General features: G+C 40.4%; 1 pseudogene; it reads left to right on the plus strand.

The window, feature by feature from the left end:
- The first annotated feature begins 5286 nt into the window (after window positions 1–5286).
- Window positions 5287–9893, plus strand: LOC128440221 (kinesin-like protein KIF3B; annotated as a pseudogene).
- The last annotated feature ends 941 nt before the right edge of the window (window positions 9894–10834 follow it).

The following is a 10834-nucleotide window of genomic DNA, read 5'->3' on the forward strand; positions in this document are numbered from 1 at the left end:
ACCAATTTGTCACAGCTTATAGTTCCACAACCATACACTTAGACTATAAAATAAACCTCATTATGTGTCCTCACTGTGTGTTTTTTTTTTTTATCTTAAAGGGTGTAAGTGAATACATTTTTTTTGAGGGAACCCTGGTTTTATAGATAAGGCTCCTTACAGTTCCAAATTAATTTAAAATTTGAGAAGGTCACATGCTGAAAGTGAACCGCATTCTACCGTACACCCTGCTATCAGTGAACACCTGTGTTCTCACTGGTTTCCACCAGGCCTGTCAACAAACACAGGATTTAGAGTTTTGCTCCAAGGTGATGTTTGCAGAGGGTCTTTGTTTAGGAAATGAAGAAGGACTTCTGCACACACTCTTAGTAACACTGCGCTGCTCACTGACTGTGTGCAGTGTTTACACATCGTGATGCAGGTGCATAAGTAAATGTGAAACAACATCATTTAAAGTCAGACCATTTCTTAAATCTCCACCCCTGCATGTTGGGAATGCTGTTCCTCACAGTCCCTCTTCATGAAAATCATTATTTATTGATCTGTGAATGTAGAACACTGTTGTACTGCAAAATACTGTGAGGTGTATTAGCGGTGTATCTTTGCAGTAATGTCATTCTGCATCATGTTTTCAATCAAACATTTTTGATAACACAAACATGAGTTATGCAAGAGTTCCTCATTCAATATCTCTTCAAAGAAATGTTGCATAAATTTCAACATTAACACAAAGATGCAGACACTGATTTGCTTTCATACCCATTTGTGGGGATGAATACGTTCTGGGATGGCTCTTTATAGTCAAATGTCATGAAGCACAGTGTAAATATCATAAGACATTTGTGAGAAAAGGGAAAAAACTGCCAGTAAGTTTCTCTGCAGTAATCACTGGAAACAGGGGACTATTGTGTCACTTTGAAACATGGATTTTGTTGGTCTGGTATCATAAACTTTGCATAATTCAGGAGTCCAAGTCATGAGATAAAATCAGGTGCCTTCAATGAAACAAATGAGAAACTTTTATCTAAAAAGATCCCACAAAACCAAATCAATAAAGCACAATAATGTCATGACTCTGGACTCTGAGGTGAGTTTTTTGGTTCTTGTTAGACACTTTTCATTGTGGACATTTTGCTTGAGTTTTTATTTTGAAGATGTACTCCTTTTGTGTCTATAACTTTATTTCCTGCCTTTGTCCTGTTTCCTGTGATCACTTTTTGCTCATGTGTTTCGCCTGTGTTCGATCAACAACTGCCTCCGTTGTGTATATAAGTCTCTGTGCTTCCCTTTGTCTTTGTAATTTCCTCATTATTCACTCGCCACTATATCTTTCTTTCGTGAGTTTTCTGTCGTTCCTCGTGTTCCCAGTTGATCCTGTCACTTTGTTCCCTTTTTGCTGACTTTTCTGGTTCCCAGTGTTTTTTGGTATATGTATTTTTGGGACTTTGTATATGAACCTCTTTTTCTGCAAGACCCTTTTTTAAATTAAATTACACTTTTTGTTAACCTGGCTTCTGTACTTTTACTAGACATACTGTCTAGAATAATGCTGACGTGTATAAATGCCAAACCCAGTGTGATGTAACACACACACACACACACACACACACACACACACACACACACACACTATAGCCCACACTGAGCAGCTGGATGCGTCCTGAACCCTCTGTGATATGCACCTCCTTGTAGCATGAACAAGAGTATGAACAAGAGATGAGTTCTGCTCATTCTCGTTCTACTTTAAACACATGAAGCTTTGAGTCACAATATATATTTCATTTAGGAAAGTGAAAAAACAACTGAACTGGCATCAATACCTAAAAGCAGAACTTCTCACATGAATAATGTTTTTTTTTGTGACATTCGGCTGCAGCAATAGTGTTTACACTTCTCAAAACAAACATCATTGTTTGTTGTCCTCATAGACTTTCTTAATTCAAGCTCAGTGTTATTACTGAGGCACAGTTATTTAAAAACAGAAGGTCAATGGTGTGCCCAGCCTGCTTACTGTTGTCTTGTTTATTTTTTATAATTTTCATGAGTCAGTAGCTGTTTTCAATAAATAGTTCATGTTTAACAGACCCTTGCACATATAAAATCAATCAAAACAAGTTTTTACTTGATTATGTTTATTCTACAAAATTAAAAATGTCCCTTGTTGAATAATTTAGTTTTGTTTCAGCAGGCTCAATGAAAAAGCTTAATTTCCCAAAGGGTGCTAAAACTCCCCCAGAACATTTTAAGAGATATAGTAATTCACATTTCACTGTCATTCGTGGTCTGGGCAATTTCAGGCCCACGGCTATCTCTGCAAGAGAAATCACTCAAATTACAAGCCGACAGCAAATATGAGAGGAAAATGGTGGGCACTTTCTAAAACCCTTTTTTGCCTTTGAGTTGACCTCGAACAAATTAAACTATACTGCAGGAAATTTAGCGTTTTTATAAAATGTGTCCTTTAATCATCCTAGATAGAAAATCACAGTATCCATCGGTGCTGACACTGAACCTATGGAAAGATTTGACTTCATACAGAAATAAAAAGATATAATTACGATAAAGATCGTTTAGTCCTATCTGTAATGCACCTGAGAAAAATATAAAGTGTAACAGTACAGTAAATGGCAAAATAATCACAGCTAATTGATTTTAACAACCTTTCAGTTTTCTGCTTGGACATCATGCTGCTCAGTGTGAAGCTCTGAGGCGCAGGCACAAACACACAAAGTGAGACACACAGAAGCATCATCTTTCGGTGCACCCAGCAGACATGACAACTGTGGTCCAAACAGGGAGTGGGGGTTACAGGTTTTCATCTTTCCCCAGGCCTTCTGCTCCAGCTGAAACGCGAGAGCTGGATGTCTGGATCAAAAAGACTAGGTTGGACCAGAGGTCAGGCTGCACAGCCAGAAAGATTTCCCAGGGAAACTGATAGCTTAACTATTGATATATACACTGCTGTGAGATTCAGGATGACATGATTGTTATCTATTTTATGAAAACAGCAGATCCATCAATTACCAACAGAATCTTTGACATTTTGACTGATCTTGAATTCTATGCAAAGCTCAGAAACAGTATATTCACTATATTCAACTCTTATTATTACAGTCCTTTGTGTTATTTTGTCAATGCTTTGTATTGTAGGCCAGTCAAAGCAGTCACTGCCACAGATGTGACATATTACTATAAAACAATTTTAATGGTTTAATCAAATCTGCAGGGGGATTTCATTATATCTCAACCTGCGCCCTATGTTTGTAAATGTGGATGTGCAAATAGATAGATAGATAGATAGATAGATAGATAGATAGATAGATAGATAGATAGATAGATAGATAAAATAAAACACAATAGAATAAGATAAAAAAAAAAAAATATGGAGGTAGAAAGAATAAAAAACAGAAACACAAAATAAATAAGTAGATAAGGTGCAGCGGCAAGATGATGGTAATAGTACTGATGATATGATGGTAATGTTATTGTTAGACATTTTTTTAATTAAGGATACTTAAAAAAATGAAATGTGAGTGAGAGTTGAAGAGAGGAGTTTGAGTTTTACTGAGAGAACTATGATGGCTTAATATTTTGCATGGTTGTGTCTGAGACTTCCTATTGAGCAAGACGTGTGCAACGATGCCAGACTGAAAGGAAATTTTTACAATTTATATTTGTGAAAACAAAAAGAACTTAGTTTGGACATTTCATGGACTATCGTAGTCCCCCCTGAGTGTTCCAGCCAGCGATTAGATTTCCTACAAATTGTATTTGTTGTTGCGGTTTAGTTGTATAGAGACATAATTTCTGGGAAACTGAGTTGCCCCGAGGTCAAGAATTAACTAGAGGCACAACATAAACCAGTTGTCCTGTAACCCAAGGTGATCAGGCATTCAAAGGAGAGAGTCTATATTGGGTTATTTTCAGAAGACATTAAGTTTGTCTACATATGTTTGGACTTACATTTTTTGGGGATTGGCTGCAACGCTGTTTACCCCTGAAACTCCAAAAGGGTTTTGTGGACTCAAACACTTCACCCACCCCAGTGGATAAGAGGGAATCCCCTCTCATTATATCCCCTTTCAGACACTACATGAAATGGTTGCAATAAAATTTGATAAAAGGATCAAAGGAATGAAACAACACAGCATTGTATAGGAGGCAGAGTCACAGGCTGACCAATGCAATAAAAGTAAGATAAAAGGATTAGAGGGATTTTTATAAAAAAAAAAAAAAAAAAAAAGCCTCCTACCTACAGTTTATTTTAATTATAATACAACAGCAGCATTTTGAACAAGCTACAAATGAGTTTCTAAGGTTTGACTAAGGAATATGTAAAGTGCTAAGCAATAATCCAGACGGGAAAAGACAAAGTAATTTTTCTAAGTCAGGGAGAGATAGAACTCTTTTAATTTTGGATATAGTTTGTAGATATAAGTAAGTTAGTATAGTTCATCCAAAAATGCACTCATTATCTACTCATGGGTGGGCAAACACTTCACCCACCCACCCCATTGGCATAGGGGGGGTGAATAGATAATGAGTGAATTTTAATTTCTGGGTGAACTTTAACATGTGTTTTAAAATTCTGTTAGGAATCAAATGTGACAGCTTGATTTTGAGGGTTGCCAGTGGACGGAGAGATGCTAGGAGTTTGCCTGTTAGCTGATCGGGACCAAAGATTATTATTTCTGTTTTGTTCGATTTTAACTGAAGGAAGTTAAGTGACATTCATTCCTTAATGGAGTACTCTGATTGGACACAGCTGATGTGGTCGGGCTTAAAAGACCGGTAGCTTTGGTGTTCATAAGCATAGGAATGATAAGATATCCCATTGAAGTGGCTAATGATGTTTCCCCAATGGGAGCTTTTACAGCGAAAATATAATGGGATCAGGAATAGAACCTTGTGGCACCCCGCACATCAGTGGAGCCGAGGTTATGGAATTTCTCTTTCTGAGAGATACAGTAAGACTTAATGATCAAGTTCAACCTCATCAGTTCTAATGTTGAGCTGATTATTGAGATGTGATTCTGGAAATGTGTTTAAAGCCACGGACAGGGACATGTTGACCTGCAACACAGGTGTTGGCATCAGGATAGATATGTCAAGGCTAAAGTCTTTTCATAGTTTAGTTTCACTGAATGTGTCTGATGCATTATCAAGGAAGTCATTGAAGGTTGGTACTTATCATTCCTATGTGTCTTCTCCAGCAGATACTGATTTTTACAGTCCAATTGTTCCGGACACTTGGAAGACACGTCGGCTTTGCCTCAGATCCTCACCATGAGTTCTGAGTCAGTAAAGGTGGTTGTTCGTTGCCGCCCAATGAATGAAAAAGAACAGGCCAAATTTTTTGAAAGGGTGGTCACTGTGAATTTGAAACTGGGCCAAATTATTGTCAAGAAGCCCAAGGAAACTTCAGCCAGCAGTCCTCCCACAGTATTCACTTTTGATTCAGTCTACAGCTGGAACTCCAAACAAATAGATTTGTATAATAAAACCTTCAGGCCCCTGGTAAATTCAGTTCTTCTTGGCTTCAATGGGACGATCTTTGCCTATGGGCAGACAGGTACAGGGAAGACATACACAATGGAAGGGTTGAGAAATGATCCAGAGAGCAGAGGGGTGATCCCTAACGCCTTCGATCACATCTTCAAACACATCTCACGTTCCCAGAATCAGCAGTACCTGGTGAGAGCATCATATCTTGAAATTTACCAAGACGAGATCAGGGACTTGCTCTCCAAGGACCAATCCCATCGCCTTGAGCTGAGTGAGAGGCCTGACACGGGAGTTTTTGTCAAAGACCTGTCATCACGTGTCACCAAGAGTGTGCAAGAGATTGAGCATGTCATGAAAGTGGGCAACCAGAATCGTTCTGTGGGTGCTACAAACATGAATGTACACAGTTCCCGATCTCACGCCATTTTCGTCATCACTGTTGAGTGCAGTGAGCTGGGTGTGGACGGAGTAAACCATATCAGAGTTGGCAAACTGAACCTGGTAGATTTAGCCGGCAGTGAAAGGCAGGCCAAAACTGGCACTCACGGGGAGAGGCTTAAAGAAGCCACAAAAATCAACCAGTCGCTTTTTGCTCTGGGGAATGTCATGTCAGCTCTGGTGGATGAAAGGACCAGCCACATCCCCTACCGAGATTCAAAACTCACCCATCTGCTGCAGGACTCCCTGGGGGGCAATGCCTGCACTGTCATGGTTGCCAACATTGGGCCGGCATCCTACAACATGGAGGAGACCTTAACAACATTGCGATACTCCAATAGGGCAAAGAACATCAAGAATAAACCACGCATCAATGACGACCCCAAGGATGCCCAACTGAGGGAGACTCAGGAGGACATCGCCAGGCTGAAGGCGCAGTTGAAGAAGCGCTCAGGGGAAAAAAAGAAGACGAAGAAGAAGCAGAGGAGGACTGGGAAAGGGAGCAATGGTGAGGATCTTGAAGGAGAGACAGAGGATGATGATGAAGATGGAGATGACAACGGAGATTACTGGCGGGAGCAACAGCTTAAGCTAGAGAGAGAGAGGAATGCCATCATGGAGGATCACAGTCTGGTGGCTGAGGAGAAAGTTCAACTGCTCAATGAAATAGAGAAGAAAATGGAAGACTTGAGGACGGAGAGGGCGGCTGGAGAGTTGATTGAGGCTAAAGTTAAGGTAGGCAGATCTCTCTAGACAGGTTGTATTTTTGTACAGCTAGAATGGAACTGTTGCCTTAACATGAAAAATTACATTTTCTTTAGATGCAACAACTAACTGATTTGTCTATAATGTAAAAACAGGCCAGTGGATAATCGTTTAGGTCAGGAGACTATGTTGTTCTGCTAGTGTGAAATGTCTTTATATCATGTGTGATTTGAAGTGCCATCATGAATTTCCTCTTCTTAATTCAGGCAATGGAGAGTAAACTTCTGGTTGGGGGGGAGAACATAGTGGATCACACCAACGAGCAACAGAGAATGCTGCAGGAGAGGAAGCACGAAATCGCTGAAAAGGTATATCAAACATTTGAAAAGTAGTGTAAGACTGTTTGAAGGTCTCAAGTCAATAAAAAGTCATGGCAAGTTACCGGATAGTTGTAGGCCTGCAGTCAAACCCTGTTGACTTAGGGTTAGGGTTAACCCTAACAATGGTGCAACATTAGGAGACCCTTTGGTTCATAATAACTCAACTTCTGTGTTGCCTGATTAAACACACAGAGCACTGTGGTCTAAAGTTTAAAATGTGTGTTTGCAGGAAGACAGAGAGCGAGAGATGCAGCTGCAGATGGAGTGTCGTGACGAGGAGACTCTGGAGCTGAAAGAGACCTTTACTTCCTTGCAGCAGGTTGTCAACATCAAAACCAAGAAGCTGAGAAAGGTATCAGCTCCAACCTACTCTCCTTCCTGTCCTCCACTCACTTGTTTTCAGGATGCATCTACCGTCCTGGCCTCTGCAATCAGTGAATTTTTGCTAGCATAAATATTAATTATTTATAAAAGCTGAGGTCACTGCTGACATGAACCTATATAATCAACCGCTCATAGTGAGTTCAAGCCTTCTATTGTGATACGTATATTGCGCATGTTGATATCGTGATGTCGATAGGTTTTCGATATATTTCTGTTAACTTTCAAATGTTAACAAAATGTGCTCTGCTTTTGGGGATTTATGTGTCTGTTAATAAAAACCCAGGCAGGTAAATAAGTCAGGTACTATTTTAAATTGGGAAAAAATCACTTGATTGGCTTGGATTCAGTTATTCGATTATTCTTCATGACAGTCATGATAGTGTTTAAACCAAAATCTAAGACTGAATATTGTAAAAGTCCTTTTCATAATGTAAATTCTGGTGTTCCCCCTCCACCTCCGTGCTTCAGGTGTTAACCAAACTGCTGGCAATAAAGGCAGAAATCCACGACATCCAGGAGGCACACATCAAAAAACGCCAGGAGCTGGAACAGAACCAGTATGACCTCATCAAGAAGCTCAAACTCAAGTATGGAGCTTGCATATCATACTGTTGGCCGTCAGTATTATATCTATGACCAACACAATCTGCTACAGGAGAGAGCAAATATAGTAACAAAGTAGTATGGTTTCATACTTGGGAACTAGTTTGTTCAACCAGACTTCCTTTAAAATATATCTGTAATTATTATTAGATATGAGGTTAAATTCTGTGGATAATTTCTAAACCACATCCTAGAATACGCAGAGCTCCTGGTATCATAAATGACACAGCAGGGCAAGAGTCACAAAAATGATTGTGATCATTCACATCGGAGTGTTTGTGTTTTGCTGTCATTCTCCGCTTGCCCTTTTCTGTCTCTTGCTGCCTCTGGCTGATTGCTTGTCTGTTGTTCTTTCAGACATCTGATCATTGAGAACTTCATCCCCCCAGAGAAGAAGAGCGAATTAGACAGCAGAGTTTACTTTGATGAAGAGGATGAGCACTGGAAACTGAAGCCCATCACGCCTGCACTGAAGTGAGTCACACAATATTCCTGGCACGTTTTTATCTTAAGTGATTTGTGGCGCAGTGAAGTAAACATCATAGCGCAAAATGAAATGATTGGTACTTTTCAAAAATAGAATTATATCATATTGCAAAGCCCTAAGGTCAAATGCCAAGTTTTCCCATGATGCTTCACTCACTGTGTGTGTCTGCTTTCACCATGGGATGATGACCAGGCCACCTGACTACGGGAGGCCTCCCTTCTACCACACTTGCTATCCCATGACGAAACTTGACTCGAGATACAAAGTAAGCTGCACTTCCTCTTCACCTGTTTCACTGATGAGCATATTCAACCTCACTCCGTACATTGACTGTACCACAGGTGCTCAGCCTAAATGTTCAGACAATTGATACAAAACCTCTTATTTAATATATATGATATGTTTATAATCAGAGGCAAAGAGCGCAGCACACAGCTCTACCATGAAGCAAGGTCAGAAGACATTAAGCTCGATATCTTTCATTTTATTATGAGAAGTGTTTAAATTATAAAAGAACCAAGGAATTAGGAGTGTCTAGGTAACGAGAAACGTGTCGACCAGTTGGTACTGTTCACAGCAGCTGCAGGTGTGTGATGACGTGACTCCTCATGCTCTACTGTTTATGCTGCTGTTTGCACATGTAAAATTAGTAATTAATTGTAATTAAAAAACTTTATTGGTAGTTTTATAAAACATTTGAATCTTGTAACGGCGTATGGTGGATAAACCAGTGTCAGTTATCAGTGAGAAAGAAATTTGAAATGTGCATCCTTAGTCCAATTCGAGTATAAAATTGTTTGTGCTTCTTTTACCCCAGGCTGTACTCATCCCGACACTGAAACTGGACCTTCCAACACGGACAACTTTGGACTATCAGGCGCCGTCGGTCGCCCCAGCGCTGTCAGAAGCTCTGAGGAACTCTGTCAAGATTGATGATGTGGTGGTGATAGATGCCTCAGACTGTGAAGGGCCAGCCAGCACCATCTCCGGCCTCAAGAAATCCAAGTCTGGGTAAGTTAACTGTCACCTGTAAGCTCTCCTTCAGCTGTCAATACCACATGTTGTACTTATTTAATAATTCAATTTTCAATTCAGTTACACTTTATGCATAGCACCAAATCAGAACATGACGTAAGAGCTAACGGTTTTGTCCTGAAGTTCGGCTGGATCTTGGGATATTTGGTTTTTGGCTTGAAACTAGAGAAAATCATAGAACAAATGTTAATTAGTCAAAACGTTCATGACCTTTGCTGGGATTCCAACACTCTGTTTAACTCATCTCATTTTGCTCTCTGTCACTCAGTCGATCAAGAGCGGGAAAGAGGTCGGGCAGCCCCTCGAGTCCAGGACCTCCTCTTTACCCAAAATCCCGCGGCCTGGTGCCCAAGTGACAGCTTCACTTGGGCATGCTAGTGCTACTTTTTGTTGAGCTGTTTATTTTTGTCCAGACTACAGACTCTGGAATTCTGTAAACGTTAGAGAATCAACAAACAATATTTATACAAATGCTGCTTTGTAGGTTTTTGACTAAATCTAGTAACTGTTTTAACATCATAAAGGCTGACATTTTTTAATTAAATACATATATTGTGTTCATATAGGCATATGTGTGTGTAGAGATAGAGCTATTTTCTATATAATTTTATTATGTATCGGCATATGGCTTTTTTTAACTTAAGAAATGTTTATATTTATATATAATGTTGGCACCCTTCGAAGAGTTTGGTTCTCTACGTATGTCTAGCTGGTGGCGCATGCGTAAGTCGGGAACGGGCGGGGGGGGGGGGGGCTCTCTGGCTCTGCAGGTTGATCTTTCTTGCATGGCATCTCCTATAAACAGCGTCAAATATCCTGGCAAATCAGTGGAAACTCCTGTAACAGCGGCAACTGCCGTGGCATCCCTCTTATTAACACTAGCAACTGCCCTGCCCTGGCAAGTCAGTGTTACCACAAAAAACTGCCATTACTAGCTGCCGCTGCAGCTGCCACTATTTGATCTGAGACTTGCTGTTGAGTCCATCTCTGTTGATCCAGCTCGCTTTGGTGCTTCCACGGCAGCTAAAGCTGAGTCTGTTTGGTCGGTCTGGCAACCCGTGTTTGGAAGTGGTCAGGCAGTGGGCGGGACTACTGCCTGTTACAATCTATGTAAACAGTCATGTTTGAGGCGGTGGACTAGTGGCAGAAACTTGGACTATGGGCAGAGAAGGTCTCTGGTTCGACTCAACGGAGAAACAAAAAAAAAAGACGAACCTGGATTGATCTGTCGAAAAATCCAAGAGGATTCTCCCTACCCTGTCTACTGCCCCTGAGCAAGGCACCTTACTCCCCCAAC

Source organism: Pleuronectes platessa, chromosome 1, assembly GCF_947347685.1.
Source record: "Pleuronectes platessa chromosome 1, fPlePla1.1, whole genome shotgun sequence".
Lineage (NCBI taxonomy): Eukaryota > Metazoa > Chordata > Actinopteri > Pleuronectiformes > Pleuronectidae > Pleuronectes > Pleuronectes platessa.